Source organism: Amblyomma maculatum, chromosome 2 (genome assembly GCF_055883805.1).
Source record: "Amblyomma maculatum isolate TAMU_Amacu chromosome 2, ASM5588380v1, whole genome shotgun sequence".
Lineage (NCBI taxonomy): Eukaryota > Metazoa > Arthropoda > Arachnida > Ixodida > Ixodidae > Amblyomma > Amblyomma maculatum.
Genome location: NC_139345.1, coordinates 155702299 through 155722817, shown reverse-complemented (window position 1 = coordinate 155722817; position 20519 = coordinate 155702299). Strand labels below are relative to the sequence as shown.

Here is a 20519-nt window from a genome sequence, read left to right as displayed (position 1 = left end):
AACCACTCAAATTGGGACCTCGTCCTTCCGTGTGTCACCTACGCTCACAATTCCGCAACGCAGTCTACTACTGGCTTCTCTACGTTTTTTCTCCTCTACGGCCGTCACCCCTCTGCTACAATCGACACCATACTCCCGTATCAGCCAGACATATCAGAGTATACTCCTGCGTCTCAAGCAGCCCAGCATGCGGAAGACTGTCGACAAATTGCTCGCGCATTCACGGCTAACACCAAGTACCGCCATAAATCCAACCTTAACAACCAACACTCGACACCGCACTTCTCGTCTGGCGCTTTTGTGTGGCTCTGGATACCTCCCAATGCTCCTGGACTGTCTTCACAATTTCTTGCTAAATACCATGGCCCATACCGAGTTCTGGAGCTCACCTCTCCGGTTAATTATGTGGTGGAACCTCTTACGCCGTCTCATTATCTACGCCAGGGCGGACGCGAGATTGTTCACGTCCAGCGCCTTAAACCCTATTACGACCCTGTCGTCTTGCTCACTCCGTAAGTCGCCAGGATGTCTCCTCTTCGTCTCGCGGGTAATTGTGAAGAGGAAGAAGTACACGAGAAACATTCTAAGCAGTGACATCGTGATCGCTGCGCGCGTTGGACCTGACGGTGTTCGCTGTCGCTGTGCTCGCCGCTGATCTGCCCAGTCCTGCTGATCGAGTCCTGCTGATCTGCTCAATAAACCCCTATCTTACAAAAGTAAATTTAAAAAAAACCTTGCCTCCCACCGGGGAATAGAACCTCCATCCCTCGGATCCGCAGCCCAGGGCTTCAGCACTGCGCCCCGCCCCTGATTTTTTTTCTTTATTGCCTGGCTTCGGCAAGCGACATAACACGAAACTCCGATCAAAACATAAAAAAGACACAAAAGGCAATCAACATGTATGAATGCCATGCTCAGCCAGCAAGCAGATAGATGAAGGGGAGATGAGGGTGCCCGTTATAATACATGAAGGAAAGAAGCCGACAGTCGACGAGGCAAAGGAAAGCATGGGGGATTGTACTTTGTCTTCTTTTTTTTTTAATTTTTACTTTGGTAATCACATAAATTATTAATGTAATCTGCAAGGGGGAAAGATAAACACAAAGTAGAAGGAAAAAATAACGTGCCGATGGTGGTAACCGAACCCACGACTTCCAAATATTGCGTCTGGTGCTCTTCCAACTGAGCTACATCGGCCGCTGTCCCCCCAGCTACTATCTTGGGTATTAATGTTGTCTTTATATGAACCTTGAGAGTGTTCACCAGCGCCACCCTCAACCATAGCCGTGGACGTGGAACGTCCTGTGTTACCGCTAGCGTCATGTAGAACGTGATCAAGACCGAGGGCGAAAGCTGTCTAGAACCCTCTTACGCTGCCTATGGCTTCAAGACTGCCAGAATCGAGACCCCCTTAAGCTACAAGCAGATAGACGAAGGGGAAATGAGGGTTCTCGTTATAATACATGAAGGAAAGAAGCCAACAGTCGACGAGGCTAAGGAAATCATTGGGGATTGTACTTTGTGTCTTCTTTTTTTTTAAATTTTTACTTCGGTAATCACATAAATAAGTAATGTAATCTGTAAGGGGGAAAGATAAATAAACACAAAGTAGAAGAAAAAACAACGTACCGATGGTGGGAACCGAACCCACGACCTCAGTATATCGCATCCGGTGCTCTTCCAACAGAGCTACATCGGCCGCTGTGCCCCCAGCTACTTTCTTGGGTACTAATGTTGTTTGTATATGAACCTTGAGAGTGTTCACCAGCGCCACCCTCAACCATAGCCGTGGACGTGGAACGCCCTGTGTTACCGCCAGCGTCACGTAGAACGTGACCAAGAGCAAGCTCTAAAGTTGTGCTAGAACCCTCTTACGCTACTTATGGTTTCAAGACTGCCAGAACCGAGACCCCCTTAAGCTACAAGCAGATAGATGAAGGGGAAATGAGGGTGCTTGTTATAATACATGAATGAAAGAAGCCAACAGTCGACGAGGCCAAGGAAAGCATTGGGGATTGTACTTTATGTCTTCTTTTTTTTAATGTTTACTTCGGTAATCACATAAATTAGTAATGTAATCTGTAAGGAGGAAAGGGGCAAGATAAATAAACACAAAGTAGAAGAAAAAACAACGTGCCGATGGTGTGAGCCGAACCCACGACCTCCGAATATCGCGTCTGGTGCTCTTTCAACTGAGCTACATCGACCGCTGTCCCCCCAGCTACTATCTTGGGTATTAATGTTGTCTGTATATGAACCTTGAGAGTGTTCACCAGCGCCACCCTCAACCATAGCCGTGGGCGTGGAACGTTCTGTGTTACCGCTAGCGTCATGTAGAACGTGATCAAGACCGAGGGCGAAAGCTGTGCTTGAACCCTCTTACGCTACCTATGGCTTCAAGACTGCCAGAACCGAGACCCCCGTAAGCTGCAAGCAGATAGATGAGGGGGAAATGAGGGTGCTCTTTATAGTACATGAAGGAAAGAAGCCCACAGTTGACGAGGCCGAGGAAAGCCTTGGGGATTGTACGTTGTCTTCTTTTTTTTTTAAAATTTTTCCTTCTACTTTGTGTTTATTTATCCTTCTCCCTTACATATTACATTACTAATTTAAGTGATTACCGAAGTAAAAATTAAAAAAAAGAAGACATAAAGTACAATCCCAAATGCTTTCCTTGGCCTCGTTGACTGTTGGCTTCTTTCCTTCGTGCTCAGCCAGCGTTGGACTGGCCATGTCACATTAAAACTCACGAAGCGAAAACAAAGGCTATACCCTTGAGAGCCTTCCGGGAGGTTCTGCATCCACTTTTTGGATGGCAGTAAACTACTCCATACTCTCTCGAAAATAAAGTCGAGCAGGTCTGGCATTCCTGTCACAGTGATAGACTGCCATTGTGGAGCGCCATATACAGTGGAGGCCCATAAGCATAATTACGTCAAACGGAACCCCATCCTCATTCCCTATTCTTAAATATCGAATGCCGTGCGAGTCCAGTGGAAAATCCTTCTTTATGGTTCGTTGTAATACATCCCAAAAATATACCCCTTCCCAACAATGTAAAAAAACATGATCTATTGTTTCCGGCTGCTTCCAGATTAAACATTGTGCTCCCCACGGTAAACAAAAGCCTCCTCTCTGCAAAAACGTCTTTACTGGTAATGGTCCGCTATGTAATTAAAAAAAAAGAGGTCTTAGCTACTGGCGGAACTTGCATTTTCTTTGCTCTCTTTAATACATCCGTGCCAGGGTCTCCAATGCATATGGCCCTGAACAAAGGTGCTGGGAAGACACTATCGCGGCACAAATGTTTCCTCTTTACACCAAACAAACATTCCATAGAAAAACGCGCTGAAAGAAATCTAACACTCTCGATGACCTCCCTGTAATATCCATAAATCCCACACGCTAATTTCTCGGTGGAGACAACGAACTCAGGCAGCAGGCGCCGCAGCCCCCACTTGGGAGACGGTGCGCAAGAATGGGTGGGAAACGTCGCGAAAGAACAAAAATGGATTGATCACCTGGTGCAAAAAGAGATGCTCGAGCCCCATACCCCCATCTTTAACCCGCCGGAACAGATTCGTCCGGCTGCAGCGTTCCTATTCCGCCGCCCGAGGGAAAACGGCAAAAATCCTGCATTTCGTGATCCAGGGCGTGGCACCGGACCGTGAAACGCTCTTCCCATTGCCTACAGTGAGAATGATAGCGAGATTTCGCGAGTGACAGATACTGCGCCTTTCCTTTCCTGTAGACTGATTGATTGATTGAATGTCCTTTATTGAATGGAAAGGCTCATGGCCCTGGATGGGGATAAAGGGGAGTAGACAAAATCTTCATTGTAGAGGTCGTCACTCGAATCACATAGCTCTAACTAGGCCACTAAGCGAGCCATACTTGGTAAATATCATCTGTGTCTTAGCATCAGTTTCTAGAAGGCGGTAGGGTTTGATCTCGGGGCGTCCAGAAGAAAAAGCAGGACAATCCCAGAGTAGATGAGATATGCCGCCGCGAGTTAGAGTCGTACAGGGGGGGGGGGACGTAATCATTTTCTCCGTATACTGACGCCAGCGTGTATACGTGGCGTGTAAGCCGCATGGGCGACGAGCTTATTCAAAAAGACTTCTTGATTTCGGGTGAGGTGGGTTTTTCTCGTAAAAGGTGGGTCTGGTGTGGCCGCCTGCATGCGATGCTGACTGAGGCTACAAAGACTGGTCCGAGCATAGTGCATAAGGGTAAGAGAAGGTGTGAGTTGCCCGCCCAAGGTCGAATAAGGATGAAGCAAGGGGGGTGGGGAAGTAAATGTGGACATCCCACCTGCCAAGGCAGCCGTGGCGTGTGCCGCCGCATTGCCCCCTGATTCGTCCGAGTGGTCTGGGATCCAGTGAATAGCGACAGTTCTGGTCGCGAGTTGGTGGTGTTTAAGGAGGTGCTGTATGACCGTAGCTGTTGCAGCTTGTGAACCCGGAGTAGCGATTTCCTTACAAGCTTCAAAGGAATCAGTAAGAATACGTATTGAACCAGTTCCAGTGCAAGGCACTCCTGGCAAGGCTCCCCAAATCGCGAGGAGTTCTGCATGAAGAGGGGTACCTTGAGGTAGGTGGCAGGCATAAGCGCCTGAAAGGGAAGGGTTGTCATCGCATACCCAGCCCATAGATGCAAATTCGCTTGTAATCGATGCGTCGGTGTATATGTCAGTCGTATCAGGGATTCGCTCTTGTCGGTGATGGGCAGCAAAGAGCTCCTGGGGAATGACAAAATCGCGGTTTTTAGGTCGGCTATGGAGGCATGTGACTACTGGCATCTCCCAAGGGGGAAGAGATGCATATAGGGCTGGTGTTTTGTCGTTACGCTGTTTATCTCAGGCCAGCAGGCGACGCCCTTGGACAGTGTTCTCTAGACGTATTCGATGACGCGTCTGTGACTCGGTAACGATGGTAGTGAGCGGTGGAAGAGCGGCCAAACGCTCATGTTCGGCTATAGGAGTGTGCCTAGGAAAGACCGGTAATAGTGCGTAGTGTTGCGCGATGAAGGCGTTCGACCTTAGCGAAATCAGTCTTCGACAGTTGAAAAACGGTTGTCCCATGGAGGATTTTTCCGACCGCCGCTGCTCGGGCCTTCGCACGGTAGGCATTTTGCCGCGCACCGCCGTGCCAGTTGGACAGGCGACGAATTGTGTATAGCAGTGCTGGCCAAAGGCGTTGTAGCTGATGAACCCATTTTTGGGGACTGTTGCAGCTTGAGATGGGCAGGCCAAGAATGCGGATTTGCCCACTTGAGGAGGTGATGTTTTCCGTCGATACTAATCATTTCTGTTTTATGTGGTGCGAGTTCGCGGCCAATTTTGGTTAGTGTATCATCAAGACAAAGAAGAGCCGCCTGAAGTTCAGTCTGCATAGAATATTTGCCTACGTAATCCGCTGCCTCAGTCCAGACGGTAATATCATCGGAATATATAGCGAATCTTGCGCTTGTGCTGATTTCCAGATACTCGGCGACGCGTGTTATGGCCAAGTTGAACAATATGGGTCCGAGAATGGAGCCCTGAGGTACACCCCTATCCAAGTAATAGGTTTTCAGCACCCATCCCGGAGCTTTGCCATATAGCTGAATGGGTCTAGATGTAAAAAAAATTGCGGATCCAGATTTGGGCACGAGTACTAGGAAAGCGTTTGGCGAGTTCCTCCAGGATAACCTCATGGCGAACATTGTCAAATGCTTTGTGTATATCGACAGCCAGGAGATAGTCAGGTAGCGCTTTACGATGAGCTCTATTCAAAACTCTTCGCAAAAGTCAAAGGCAGTCAGGCGTTCCGAGGTTAGGGCGGAAGCCGGCTTGAGCTGGATGGAATCCAGGACTGACGTATTCAATGTAGTGACTAATTCGGGTATGTAGCAAGCGCTCGATGAGTTAACAGAGATGTGAAGTCAGGGCGATTGGACGCAAATTAAGAGGAAGTCGAGGGTTTTTGCCAGGTTAAGGGATAGGAGGAATAAGAAAGTTTGAGGTTATCCGGTACCGTTCCGGTCTCCCAGTAAGAACGGGAAGGGCATCCTGGGCTGCCGAGTAGAGATTGCGAAGCTCCTGCCAACTGACTCGGTCATGCCCGGGTGTGGCGCGAACTCGGCCTCTTCCAAGGGCTGCTTGCAGTTCTCCCTTTGAGAATGGGCGATCCAGGTCTGGATCAGGGCTTCTTACTGGGAAAATGGAAACTGCTGGAGGAGGCGTTAGGCTGGCGTGTGGGAAAAAGGTGCGTATAACTTCATCTTCAACATCAGCCGGGTTGCCATTGAGAAGGAGATCGGCGAGTGGTGGGGCCCCGCGTGCCTTGCCATTTAGGCCACGAAAGATGCTCCAAAGTTGTGATAGGCCCGGTACTTGTCCAAGACGGTCGCATGTAGAGTGCCACGCCTCACTTTGCAGGTGAAGCTGCTGTGCCCGGATGAGCTTGAATTGTCGTCCAAGAAGCACGAGATCTTTGTGACGTTTTCCACTTGTCCGAAAACGTTGCGTGAGGTGATCTGCGCGACGCCAAAGGTTAGCCAGGTGAGCATCCATGCCAACTGTGGAATCGTCACAGGAGATATATTCGAGAGCTTGAGTGCGGGCATCTCGGAGTTCAGACAGGAAGGAGTCGATATCCGAGAAGGGGGTGGTAGTATTAGCACGAAACTTGTGCCAGTTGAAAAATGAACGTGTTGTCCGAACGCGAAGACATTTGCGATTGAGAGTGAGCAAGATGGGCAAGTGACTACTACCCCAAGAATTAGAAAGGACTTCCCAGCGCCGAAGAAGACGCGGTGATGAGAATGTAAGGTCCAGTGTGTAGTGTCTGCTTGAGAGGGATGGAGACCGATACGGGTCGGCGCGTTAGGTTCGTTACACAGGGTAAGAAGAGTTTGATCAAGGGCGTCAAATAGGTGTTTACCACGTTGATTAGGCTGAGATGAGCTCCAGGCTGCGTGATGTGCGCTGAAATCTCCGCCAATAAGAATAGGATAAGGGTGTGCTGCATGTTCAAGGTCCGGGAGCCAGGTACAGGGTTATAGTAGGTGTATGGTAAGTGCAGTAACCAGGAATTTTACAAGGACTGCGCGTTTCTTGAAGGAGTATGAAAAGAGGATGGCGCTGAGGCACAAATGTACGAAGGGTTGGACCGTTCTGATTGAAGCTTCTGCAGTTCCATTGAATCCCATGAGCCATAGTACTCATGAAAGGGGCACAGATTTATGGCGCTTACTATCGTCTGTGAGTGTGGTACGTTGGAACTCCTCAAACATCGTCTGCAGATGGGTATGCATGGAAGTGAGGGCAGCGGTAAGAGTTGTATTAACTTCCGTTCGCAGAGTTTCTTCCAGAGTCTATGTCTCTTGGGGCGGTCCTGTCGGATTAGCCCCAGCATGTGGATTTAGGCGGAATTAGACGCTGTGACCGGTTGCGGCCGGCGGGTAGGCGAACGGTTTTTGCAGCCCTTCTGTGAGCGGCTGCGTTGCGGAGTCTGGGAACGAGTTCGGGTGTCTATTGTTATCTTGTCCTTAGTTACCATCTCCCGGAGACGCTGAGTTTCGCGCCAAATTATAGAACGCCGGCGAACTGTAATGCATTCAGTGAAATGCTGGTTGTGTTCGACAAGGGGCGCGCGATGTACCCTGACGACAGGTCATGACGTCACAAGGCGATTAAGAAGAAGAAGAAGAAGGCTGGTAACTTACGCTCTCGCATCATACTCTTGAAAGATGAGCTTAAGTGTCCCCAGCACCGTACACTGATAGGGCGTCGTAGGGGGATAATGTAGCAGGCAAAAGAAGCTTCCGCCGTTGCTATCGCAATTCAACTAGGGTCAACCAGAGTTCAACCAAAACTAATTTTGTTTTATCACTCCTTTTCCAAATTTGAGGCTTCGGTTGGTGAGTGTGAAAGAATTAGGGTTAAAGATAATAAACAAGCAAAAAAAACGCATTTTTTGAAAATTGCTGTTTTGTTTTACGCGCGCCTCCCATTAATGCCACAAGTGTGCGGCTTTTTCACTGTCTGACACATAGTTGCGACCAGACTTGTTGCGAGTAAGGCATCACTTATAACTGCTTCCACATTGAGACAGTTGTTAACGCCTTTGAAATTTCCCTGCCAGCTGTCGCAGCTGTAACATTAAGAGGAAGAGAACGTCCTGGTCGGTACACTGCATCGTTGCACACGTGCGGAACACAAGATCGCCTGTTGGCGAATATTGAATGTAGGCTGAGGACGGTAAAATGATCGGCCCTCGCTGCGGTGGCCCAAAGGTTACGGCGCTCGGCTTCTCGAAGTTTCGGCTTCTGGAGCCATTGACGCTTTGTTGTCATATCTTTAAAGGTAGAGCTGAAGTGTCCCCACACAACAGTTGTTTTAGCACTTCACGTATATCTTTCTACGCCATGGCTGAATGTGGGCAAAGTGTGCCCTGTTCAAATGAAGCTCGTAGCTTGCTCCGATAAGGCAACGGCGTTCATGCAATCATTGTGCTGCAAAATATTACCATTAGAGAGAGGTTTGTCAAGTTTCTTCAGCATGCTTTAACACTTAATTGTACTAAAGGAGTGGTTGGAATGATGTATGTCAATGTCTGTAATTCTTTCCTACAGTTATCGCAAAAAGCATGCATTGGGGCAAGACTGTGCTACTCCGACACCGTAACGAAAATTGCAAAGGTTGGTTCCTGATCACTTCCTTGTGAAGAACTTAAATGCCACAGAAATGTGGACACCTTTCCCTCTCGTTTTCGTTTGTCATCATTTTTTGTCACTAAAGTGCCTTAGTTATTTTGCTAAAAATTGGACTGAGAACCAGACTTCTGCCTGTATTTAGACAGGCACTGGCTTTATTTATTCGCCAAGTTTTCGACTGCCTTTACACAGTCGAACGAACGAGTAATGTCAGTACGTTGGCAGAGGTCAAAGCCTTGGTATGCTAACGTCGACGGTGAGACAGATCGGAACGGTTTACCTTGAATACTTAAGAAATGTACAAAATAACCGTTTAAAAAGCCTATATGTCGAACATACATCGCAAATTGTGGTCGACATAGCAAACTGCTTGCATTTCAATCCTTCGACTAAGCGTCACAACTATGCCGTCCAGCTTGTCTCGTGCCAACCAGAGTCAGAGACATAGACAACGCTACGTAAATACGCGCGTGCTTCAGTAACTTTGAAACTCTTTCAACGACACAAACGAAATCAAATGTTACTGGTGACATTCAACACTGCCTACGTGCTAGGAATGCGAAAGTGGATTAAGATAGGTTCAGATTTAGAGTGAGAAGGTTTATGGTGGCTTAAATTTAGTTAATGTTTAACCTCCCAAAGGGACTTCGCTAATCATGAACGTTCTACTGAAGGTCTCCGGTTATGACGATAAACATGGGTTCTTTAAAGGGCAGCTGCATCACTTTTTAAAAAGAAAGAGTTCGGAATACAGATATACAGTTTACGACCCCCTGAACACGAATACGACGTTAAATTTAGTCATAAGTGATCGCAAACTATTTTTTAATCAGAAAAACGTGCACCAACGCCGTGGGGCGTTTTGAAAGTGGCGCTCTTGCCTGTGATTGGTCAAGCGCGCCGTGACGTCAATGACGGCGTGCCATTCAGTGGTAGCGGCGGTCCAAGCGATTGTACATGCACGCACGTGCTTTTCTGTGGATGTATGCTGCTGAACATGCAACGATCACGCTGCTCAGGAGAATATGATATTGAGCCGTACTTGTTCGAACCAGCGGCGGCTTCGGAACAAGGTGACACTGGCGGCAGCGGCGACATGACGAGCGAGGAGACAGCGCTAACCTTTTCCCGCATGGGAAATTCACACTGGTACGTACCGCTGCGCTGCACTGCAGTATGCGCCTGTGATCCGCTCTCAATTGAACATATCTGCGTTACTCGTGCCCTAAATCTCCTGCCAGACTCGAATGAAGTAATGTCACGTCAATGCGCTTGACGTGACGATTGTAAACAAATGAACTCATCCAGACGAGCCGTCGTCCCAGTTTTGTTGCGTGAATTTAGTCATTTATATATCAGCAAGAGCAGCAAAAGTCATGCTCTAAGCTCCCGCAACCTCGAGTACGTATACATTTTATTCTGGCGGGATTTAGCAAATTAACGCGGGAGCGCGGCATCGACGAGAAGCCAGGCCGCTACCTTGCTGCGCGCGCGTAATCCCATTTAGTACACCGGTAAACATACCGAAACGCTAGGACAGCTATCGGCAGTCACGCGCTGCCATGTCGTGAGTTTAGCACACTTCATTTAGCTGCGCTTAACATCGCGACTTCGACCCCAGACATCATGCTGCCCCGATTTCTTTTCTTAATTGGGATAGTTTAATTTCCCAGGAGCTCTCCAAGAACCTGAAAATAAGAAAATGGCCATAAGATATAAACATGACATAAGAAACTTAATTTAACAAAGCAGAGGCGAGTTTAGGATGTGCGTTCTCCTTTATGACATAGGTTTCTGACTTCCATTTTAAAAAGTTCATACTTGGCATGTGCAAGCAGAATCGGATCGCCAAGTGCCAAACGTATAGAGGCCCAAAATTGCTCGTTTTCCTGAACAAAACTTTTCATGAGCAAATAAGGGCTGCCTTTCCATTCGTCGATTCAGCAGTGTGATCACTCTTTCCGCATCGCACCGATAGCGTAATCATGAAAAAAAAAAGTCCTACTCTCTCACAGTTTTCCAGCTGCGTCAGCGGGCGCTATTGCTGAATAGTTTTACTTTCACCTGTGCCTTCATCTGCCCGGCCACCCATCTGCCCCGCAGAACAAAAACGTAAACAGAACAGAAGAGCAATATGATGTATTGGGCCTCTTACTTCGAGTTTTCTTCTTTTTGCGAAAGCAGCTCTTGGCGGCGGCTCTTGTTTTGCGAAGACAGAAGGCACAGCCCCGGTTTTCAATCGCGCAGATTTGATCGGTATCCCAAAAGATCGCATCAACGACAAGCTTTGGTAATAGTCACTGTCGCGAAAATGATCTGAGCAGATCACCGACGATTTTGTAGGCTTGAAATCCTTCCTCTTGACCGCGGCAACCCAAAGCGCCGATAGCTTGCGCTCCTTTGGGAATTTATGAAACGCGACATCCTCTCGGCCGCCAGTGTTCGTGCAGCCATAGGCTGCGCAGAACCACGGCATGGTCGTTCTTTTCGTGAAGAACGGTGCAAGATGCACTGAAAAAGCTTGCGGTAACGTTCGCAAGAAGAAAACAAGCGCGAGACAAGAAAAAGGTTGCACTGCGTAGCCTGCAAGCGACAGGTGATGCACGGCCTGCTCAGGCAATAGAAGCGGAAGAGAGGTAGACGCCGTCCTTGACGTCACTACCGCCTGTCGTACTCCTGTCGTCTGCTACTGACATCCCCCCTCCAGCGCTGTGCACTGCGGAGAAGCCTGAACGGGGTAGCAACTTTAATCGATGATTACGTCACTATTTCAAAAGCTAAAGCCAAAATATTTCGTATACTTAACATACAAACCCTGCAAATTCGACCCTCTGAAGCGCATCAAATTCTAAAACAGGTGCAGCTTCCCTTTAAGGGGACCTCCTATGATACTTGTAATATTCTAATGCAATACACTTTCAGAGGTGTCCTCTGGAACGATTGCAGTGAAATGTAAGAGCCCTGCATCGATGAATGATTAAAAATAATCAACACTTGTATGGTGCAATACTGGCAAACCCAGGGTATTGAGCGGAAGCTCTGTTTTACTTGGTTTGGCAGTTATAAAGCAATGATGAAACTACATATGTCGGTCAGTAGCTATCTGACGGTATTCTGTGCCGGGTTACAATTTTGGGTGCGACCTAATAGTAATACTTATTCCTGCTAATTGATTACTAAACTATCATATTGTAACGAATGAAATGGTTCTAATACAGGTGAACTTCGTATGAAGGACGGACGCACACGGCTCAGAAAAAGCCGGATCAGTCTGCGTGCGCCTCGCTTCCTCCGCTTCTCCTTCTGCTGCTTCTGCTGCTTCTCAGTGCGCCGCGACGCGGCGTAGCAATTCCCCTCGGGCAAACGATTCTCGTCCTCGAGAAAATTAGGTAGATCGAAGATGGCAGCGCTTCATGCGAGCCACGTGAACAACTTGTGTCTTGCGGGATCGGCGGTTATCCGTCGTGACTTTGGCGATAACGTAATTCACGTTATTCAGTTGGTCCAACACGACGAAGGGACCATCGTACTTGCAGAGAAACTTTTCATATAATCCTCGCTTGCGGATAGGCGTCCAAAGCCAGACGTAGTCTCCAGGGGAGTAAGCAACTGCACGATGATGCAGATCGTAGTGTTCTTTCGAGCGGCTTTGAGAAACCAGTGCGCGTAAGCGGGCTAAACGATGGGCTTCTTCGGCACGGCATAGTATCTGGGAAACAGACGCATCGTCGTTGCGGGAAAATGGGAAGATGTCTAAGAAAACGTGGGGAGTTCTTGCATAGAGTAAATAGAAAGGAGAATGGCCGTAACTTGATGTGCAGTGTTATAAGCGTTCGTCACATACGGTAGCACTGAATCCCAGTTGCGATGGTCAGCCGAGACGTACATAGACAGCATGGTTGTCAAGGTGCGGTTGGTGCGCTCGGTGAGACCGTTGGTTTGCGGATGATACGGTGGCTAGTGTCGGTAGTGTGAACCACAAAGTCGGAGCATTTCTTCCGCGACATCAGCAGTGAATTGCCGACCACGATAACTTATAATAACACGGGGTGCGCCATGGTGAAGAATAACAGAATGCAAAAGAAACTATGAAACATCAGCAGCCTTTGCGGTAGCGAGAGCAGCGGTCTCCGCGTATCTGGTAAGATAGTCAACGCAGACGATAACCCAGCGGCAGCCCTCTACAGTCTTTGGAAAAGGACCGAGCAGGTCAATTCCAATCTTTTTAAAAGGTGAGGTATGTGGCTTGACGGGTTGTAAAGGTCTGGCCAGCGTGGTGGTGCGTGCCTTAAGTCGTTGGCATTTTTCACATGTCGCAACGTATTGATTGGTGGTCTTATAAATTTGTGGCCAAAAAAATGCTGGCGAATTCGGTGCAGGGTACGACAGAAGCCTAGATGTCCAGAGGTAATATCCTCGTGCATGGCATGCAAAACTTGTGCACGGAGGCTTTTTGGGACGACCAAAAGAAGGGCAGCACAGTCAACTGAGTAGTTCTTGAACAAAACACCATCTTCGATAGTAAATGCACTGACTCTGCTCTTCCTTCTACCTCTTGTAAAAGAGGCTGTAGTGACTGGTAGTTGCGTTGTTCTCGCCTAAAGGTCGCCATAATAGGAAACGTCGACGCAATTGAGGCTAAACCCCCGTCGAAGCTGTCTTCGTCGTTAACGGAAGTCGGCAATGGGTGCCGTGACAAGCAGTCTGCATCATTATGATTTCGTCCACTCTTGTACGCGACTCCAAAGTTGTATTCTTGTAGGCGTAATGCCCAGCGCGCTAGACGACCAGATGGATCGCGAAGTCCGATGAGCCAGCATAGCGAATGGTGGTCAGTAACTATGGTGAAGTAACGTCCATATAGGTATGGTCGGAACTTGTGCACAGCGAACACAACTGCGAGGCACTTCAATTCGGTAACTGTGCAGTTCCGTTAACATTTGTCAACGTGTGGCAGGCATATGCAACAACGTGTTCAGCCTCACTGTGCAGCTGCACAAGCACCGCCCCAAGGCCGACGCCACTGACCTCAGTGTGGACCTCTGTCACAGCAGAAGGGTCGAAGTGGTGCAGCAGTGGTGCTGAAGTTAGAGAAGACTTGAAAAGATTGAAAGAGGATTCGCACTCTGGGGTCCGCACAAATTGCGAATCCTTGTGCAGTAGAGAAGTAAGGAGGTGGGCAAGTTGCGCAAAACCAGCAATGAAGCGACAAAAATAAGAACAGAGGCCCAGAAAGCTCCGAAGACTTTTCAGGGTGCGTGGAGTTTCGAAGTCGCGTACTGCAGCAATAAGGCCGCGACTTCCTGATTGCTGCCGCTGGACTGCCGCTGGACAGGCCACCATTGGAAACTGACCCTGGCAACGTTTATTGATAGAACCTTAGCTAGTGAAGCTAGTTTAGCAGTGCTGTGAGAGGAACTAGAGGGTATGAAATAGGATGTAATAGGGCGTAGTGAGGTTAGGAGGCCAAATGAGGCATATACTGTACTGAAGGATGGGCATGTACTGTGTTATCAAAGTTTACCAGAGAGGCGACAACTAGGAGTAGGTTTCCTTGTCAATAAGTATATAGCCGGTAATATAGATGAATTCTATAGTAATAATGAGGGGGTGGCAGACATCGCAATTAGGCCTAATAAGCGGTATAAACTGAAGGTTGTACAGGCCTATGCACCTACATGTAGTTATGATGACCAGGCAGTTGAAAGCTTCTACGAAGATATAGAATCGGCAATGCGAAAAGTAAAGACGCAGTATACTGTACTAATGGGCGACTTCAATGCTAAGGTAGGAAAAAAGCAAGCAGGAGACAAGGCAGTAGGTGACTATGGCATTGGTTCTAGGAATAGCAGGGGGGAGTTACTAGTTGAGTTTGCAGAGCGCAATAACTTACGAATCATTAATACCTTCTTCAGCAAGCGGAAGAACCGGGAATGGACATGGAAAAGTCCTAACGGGGAGACTAAAAATGAAACCGACTTCATAATGTGCTCAATCCTCGCCATTATGCAAGATGTAGAGGTAATCGGGAAAGTGCGATGCAGTGACCACAGGATGGTGAGGTCCCGAATTAGCCTAAATCTGAAGAAGGAACGCAACTGATTAGTAAGAAAGAAACCCATCAACAAATTAGCGGGGAGGGGGAGGGCAGAAGAGTTCAGGATCTCGTTACAGAATAGGTATTCAGCTCGAACCGAGGATGGCGACATTACCCTAGAAGCAAGGAACAATAGTTTCAGAGATATCATTACTGAGTGCGCGGTAGAAGTAGGCGGTAGGATAGTTAGAGAGGATACCGGTAAGCTGTCTAAGGACACGAAAGATTTGATTAAGAAACACCAGAGTATGAAAGCTTCCAATCAAACAGACCAGATCGAATTGGCCGAGGTATCAAAGCTAATCAATAAGCACAAGGTGGCCGATATAAGGAAGTATACCATGGAGAAAATTGAGCACGCTGTAAAGAACGGGGGAAGCCTTAAAGCGGTAAAGAAGAAATTGCGCATAGGCAAAAACCAGGTGTATGCGATAAGGGACAAGGCGGGCAACGTCATCACGAATATGGACAAGATATTCCAAGTAGCCGAGGAGTTCTATACAAATCTGTACAGTAGCCAAAGTAGTCAGGACCGTAAAGAGATTGGCGGTAGGGAAAAACAGTCAGACGTTCCATCAGTGACGAAGGACAAGGTCAAGAAAGCACTAGAAACTATGAAAAAAGGGGAAATCAGCTGGAGAGGATCAGATAACTACAGATTTGCTGAAGGACGGGGGGGGGGGGGGGGGGGGGATATTGTGCTAGAAAAGCTGGCCACCCTGTATACGCAGTGCCTGGTGTCATCGACGGTACCGGAACCAATGAAGAATGCAAACAATATCCTCATTCATAAGAAAGGGAACTCTAAGGACCTTAAAAATTACAGACCAATCAGCTTACTGTCTGTTAAGTATAAGGTATTTACTAAGGTAATCGCTAATAGAATCAGGACAACCTTAGACTGCAATCAAGCAAAGGATTAAGCAGGGTTTCGGAAACGGTACTCTACTATCGATCATATCCATACCATCAATCAGGTGATAGAAAAATGCTTGGACTATAACCAGCCCGTATACATAGCATTCATTGATTGCGAAAAACCGCGTCACTCAGTTGAAACCTCGGTGGTGGTGCAGGCATTGCGAAATCAGGGGGTTGAGGAGTCGCACGTGAAAGAGCTGGAAGATATATATATATATATATATATATATATATATATATATATATATATATATATATATAGTGGCTCCGCAGCAACCATAGTTCTCCATAAAGGAAGTAGCAAAATTCCGATAAATAAAGGTGTTAGGCAAGGAGACAAAATCTCCCCAGTACTATTCACAGCTTGCTTAGAGGAGGTATTCAGACACTTGTAATGTGAGCAGTTAGGGATAAGGGTAGATGGATAATACCTCAGTACTCTGCGATTTGCTGATGACATTGCCTTGCTAAGCAACTCGGGGGATGAACTGCAAATAATGATTGAGGACGTAGACAGGAAAAGTAGAAAGGTATACGCTTGAAAATCAATATGTTCAACAGCCTCGGGAAGGAACAGCAGTTTACATTAGGTAGCGAAGTACTGGAAGTAGTAGGCGAATATGTCTACTTAGGACAGGTAGTAACCGCAGATCCGGACCATGAAAAGGAAATAACAAGAAGAATAAGATTGGGATGGAGTGCATTTTGCAAACACTCACAGATTATGACTAGCAGCTTACCGGTATCGCTCAAGAGGAAAGTATACAACAGTTGCATCTTGCCTGTACTCACCTATGGGGCTGAAACGTGGAGGCTAACCAAGAGAGTTCTACTTAAGTTGAGGACAACCCAGAGGGCTATGGAACGAAAAATGGTAGGGGAACATTATGAGATAGAAAGTGTGCACAGTGGGTCAGAGAAATAACTAAAGTTACCGACATTCTAGTGGAAATTAAGAAGAAGAAATGGACATGGGCAGCACATATAGTGCGAAGAGAAGATAACCGATGGTCGCTGAGGGTAATAAACTGGATTCCAAGAGAAGGAAAGCGTAGCAGGGGGCGGCAGAAAGTTAGGTGGGCGAATGAGATTAAGAAGTTCGCAGGGGTCAAGTGGATGACTAGCACAGAACCGGGTTAAGTGGAGAAACATGAGAGAGGCCTTTGCCCTGCAGTGGGTGTAGTCAGGCTGCTGCTGATGATGATGATTGCAGCAATCGTCTGCGCATCCCGCCTGATACCATCCTCGTTGACGAGGAACCCAGGAACTAAAGTTTGTCGCTCTCCAAAATGGCACTTCTTCGAATTCAAAATGAGGCCCGCTTTGCCAATGCATTCAAGAACTTTATGGAGCCTCTCATTGTGCTCTTGGAAGGTCTTTCCAAAAATGATAACATCATCAAGGTAACGCATGATATTTCCCATTTGAGGCCACGAGGGATAGTGTCCATAAATCGCTAGAACGTCGCGGGAGCGTTGCATAATTGAAAGGGCATTACATTAATTTCGTATAAACCATCTGGTGTTACAAAAGCAGTCTTCTCACGGTCGGATGATTGTAGAGAAATTTGCCAATAGGCAGATTACAAATCGACAGAGGAGAAATATGACATTGAATGCAGACAGTCGACAGCGTCATCAATGCGAGGTAACGGGTATACGTTTTTATTTGTTACCGTATTCAAACGACGGTAGTCTACACAAAATCGCCAAGAATTGTCTTTTTTTTTTCGCACCAGGATCACAGGTGCAGCCCACGGACTGTAAGATTATCAAATGATTCCTTTGTGCAGCATTTCGTCCACCTGTTCTTGAATTATCTTGCGCTGTGCCGGAGAGATTCAGTAAGGGTTTTGGCGAATAGGGGGTGCGCTTCCTGTGTTAATTTTGTGCTGTAGCCGAGAAGCTGGCAAATGGCCACCCGATCCATTTGAGGCCACGTCGAACACTTTGGCATGAGTTGTCAAAATGTCTTGCAGAATACGACGTTCACTAAATGGGAGTGATTTGTTGACCATGCCCTCAAACTCAGCACAATATTCAGACTTGTCTTTCGCGGCTCCTCTGCAATAGGAAATAATTCCAATGGTATGAGACACATAATTCTCAAATCTCGCGAGTGTCAAACCAGAAGAAAGACGAACAGGCTCTTCTGACACGTTCACAGCCCAGAGGTATGCGCGACCATCCTCCGCCCCCACGACTGGAGCGTGGCACCAAAATATTTTTTGTTCGCTCCATTCGAGACATCTGGCTCGACGACTATTGAAGGTTTACCCATGAAGGATTCAGGTGACTTCACGGGGAGAAACGTCGCCGTCATCGCAGGCAGCAGCACATTGTCTTTCAAGGCGAGAATTCCTTGATGACTCTGAGACATGTTATCTACTAATGCGGGGATAATGTTCGACTGCAAACAAATTTCACCGGCACTAAAGTATAAAGTCGCACCACACTCGCGCAAAACGTCAACAGCCAAGATAACGTAATGCATGGCACGTCTCAATACAACGAATTTTGTCCTATAGCACTCGTCACCAATTACAACTGAAACTGAGCACAGGCCAACCGGAACTAAAGTTTCACCCCCAACTCTACAAAACGTAGTGTTTTTGTCCCACACAAACATAACTTTCTGTCAAAGGCGGTTCTTAAATGAAAGGCTCATAACTGACACAGCGGCAGCAGTGTCAACCAAAGCATCCGTTTTAACATTGTCTACACACACTGACACTTTGTTCTTTAGCGTGACGATAGGTACAAGTATGCGTGAAATTGACCGTCCGGCGACCTTACCTCCATCGGTCGCACCACCTAATTTCCCCTCGGTGGAGAAACAAAGCGGCGACGTGCGGATGGCGAACGGGGTTGTCGCTGCGGTGGGGGACTGATGCTGCGATCGGACACAAGGGAGTCATTCCGTGCGTGGGGTTGAGGGGAAGAGGGCCGATAGAAGGTAGCGGGTGCCAGCTGCTCGCACTGGGCACCATTCGTGAAGCGCGGTGCTGGTTGGGCAGGGGGTCAGGTAAATTGACGATGCGGGAAAAAGCGGAAGATATGTCCGTTGCCCGCACAGCCGTAACATACGGGTGGCTGGCGGCTCTGGTAGTTCACTTCAGCATCCCTTAGAGGCCTAGATGGGGCGACAGAAGCGCGACGAGGAGCACCACGAGGCCCTTCATCCGGATGGGCTGGACGCTGCTGGAAATAAGGGTGCGATGTTGGTTGCAGGATCCGCTCCACGTCGTTGTTGTAAGATGGTTGGCCGTTATTTTGTGCGGCCCATGGCGAGCGTTGTTCCCATGATGATACGGACCTCGATGTCGGGTGGTAGGGTACATCGAAATTTGTGCGTTGCCGCTGAATATCCAGCTCCTCGCGTATAATCCGACTGACCATAGAAGCGATGTCTTCAGCCTCCGGAATGTCGATACCGGCCACAGTTGTCACATTTGAAAGACGGTCAAATTTGGGCGCTATGCGACGTGCCTTTAACGCCTGAAATGCCCGGCACTGCTTGAGGACATCTGCAACTGTGGCAAGGGTGTCCCGCGAAATAAGGAAGTTGTACACATCCTCGGCAATCCCCTTGAGAAGGTGCCCTACCTTGTCGTCTTCTGGCATCTGCCGGTTTACAATGCGACAGTTTCAATATTTCTTCGATATAACGTGTGCATGTCTCACCGGGCAGCTGGGCTCTCTGGGAAAGCTGATGCTCAACGCGTTCCTTCTTCGCAAGGGTATCCCCAAAGGACTTCGTAATTTCTTCAACAAATCGGTCTCAGTTCATCAGGAATTCTTCGTGGTTATTAAACCAAGTCAGAGCCGTGCCAGCGAGGAAGAAAACAACGTTGTACAGACGTGCGATTGAGTTCCATCGGTTGTACTTGCTGCATCGTTTGTAATGTCGGTGCCAATCCTCAACGTCACCTTCGGGCTCACCGTGGAACGTACGCTGCTCTCGCTGGTGGAGAAAGGCCGTCCATTCTTCAGGTCGCTCGCTGTTCATAAGTCTGCGTCGTGCGGGTGGTAGCCATTGAAAGGTACTGTTGAGGAGATAAAGGTGGCAAACCTGCTACACGACGGCTGCGACGAGGTACTGGCGGATCCAGAACGTTTTTACCCAGCGCCTAGCACAAAATGTAACAGATGAAATGGTTTTAATACATACAGGTGAACTTCGTATGAAGGATGGACCCACACGGCTCAGAAAAACCCGGATCAGTCTGCGCGCGCCTCGCTTCCTCCGCTTTTTCTTCGCTGCTTCTCAGTGCGCCGCTACGCGGCGTAACAATATTATCCTTTCTCTCATCGACCGTTATCCAATCATATATTATATTAATAATTCAGTGTTTCTCGTCTATTGAACCGGAGAGTCCGGGACTGGTAACCGACCAAGGTGGCCGCGCTTCGGTGGAGGCGAACCGAATGTCAGTGCAGGTTAGCGATCTCCTGCTGGTCTGAAATTTTAAGGGGGACTTTGGATCGCTAAACTGCGATGAGGCAAGAGTCTCTACCGCGCGATTCTGGCGCCTCTTTCTGTTTTCACTCCCGCATTCGCGATGACGCGATAGCCTAAGCTACCAGCCAACATAAACCCAACAATACCCACTTTACCCGAGCCGTATGAACGTGCCTGCGTGGCCTAAGGTTAACGTGAATGCAAGGGTCCTGACAGGGGAATTCCGATACCACCCTGTCATATGAAAGGAGAAGCCTGAGTTGGCAGTCTCTGCCAAACGTAATGCCTGGAAGCCCTAGGCTTAGTTAGTGCTCGGTCATGTCAGCTGCCAGCTACCGCC

The 20519-nt window shown here is 48.0% G+C and overlaps 1 pseudogene; it reads left to right on the top strand.

Annotated features, from left to right (window-relative positions):
* The window catches only part of LOC146200225 (uncharacterized), a 41429-nt pseudogene that overhangs the window by 20510 nt on the left and 400 nt on the right, over positions 1–20519 (top strand).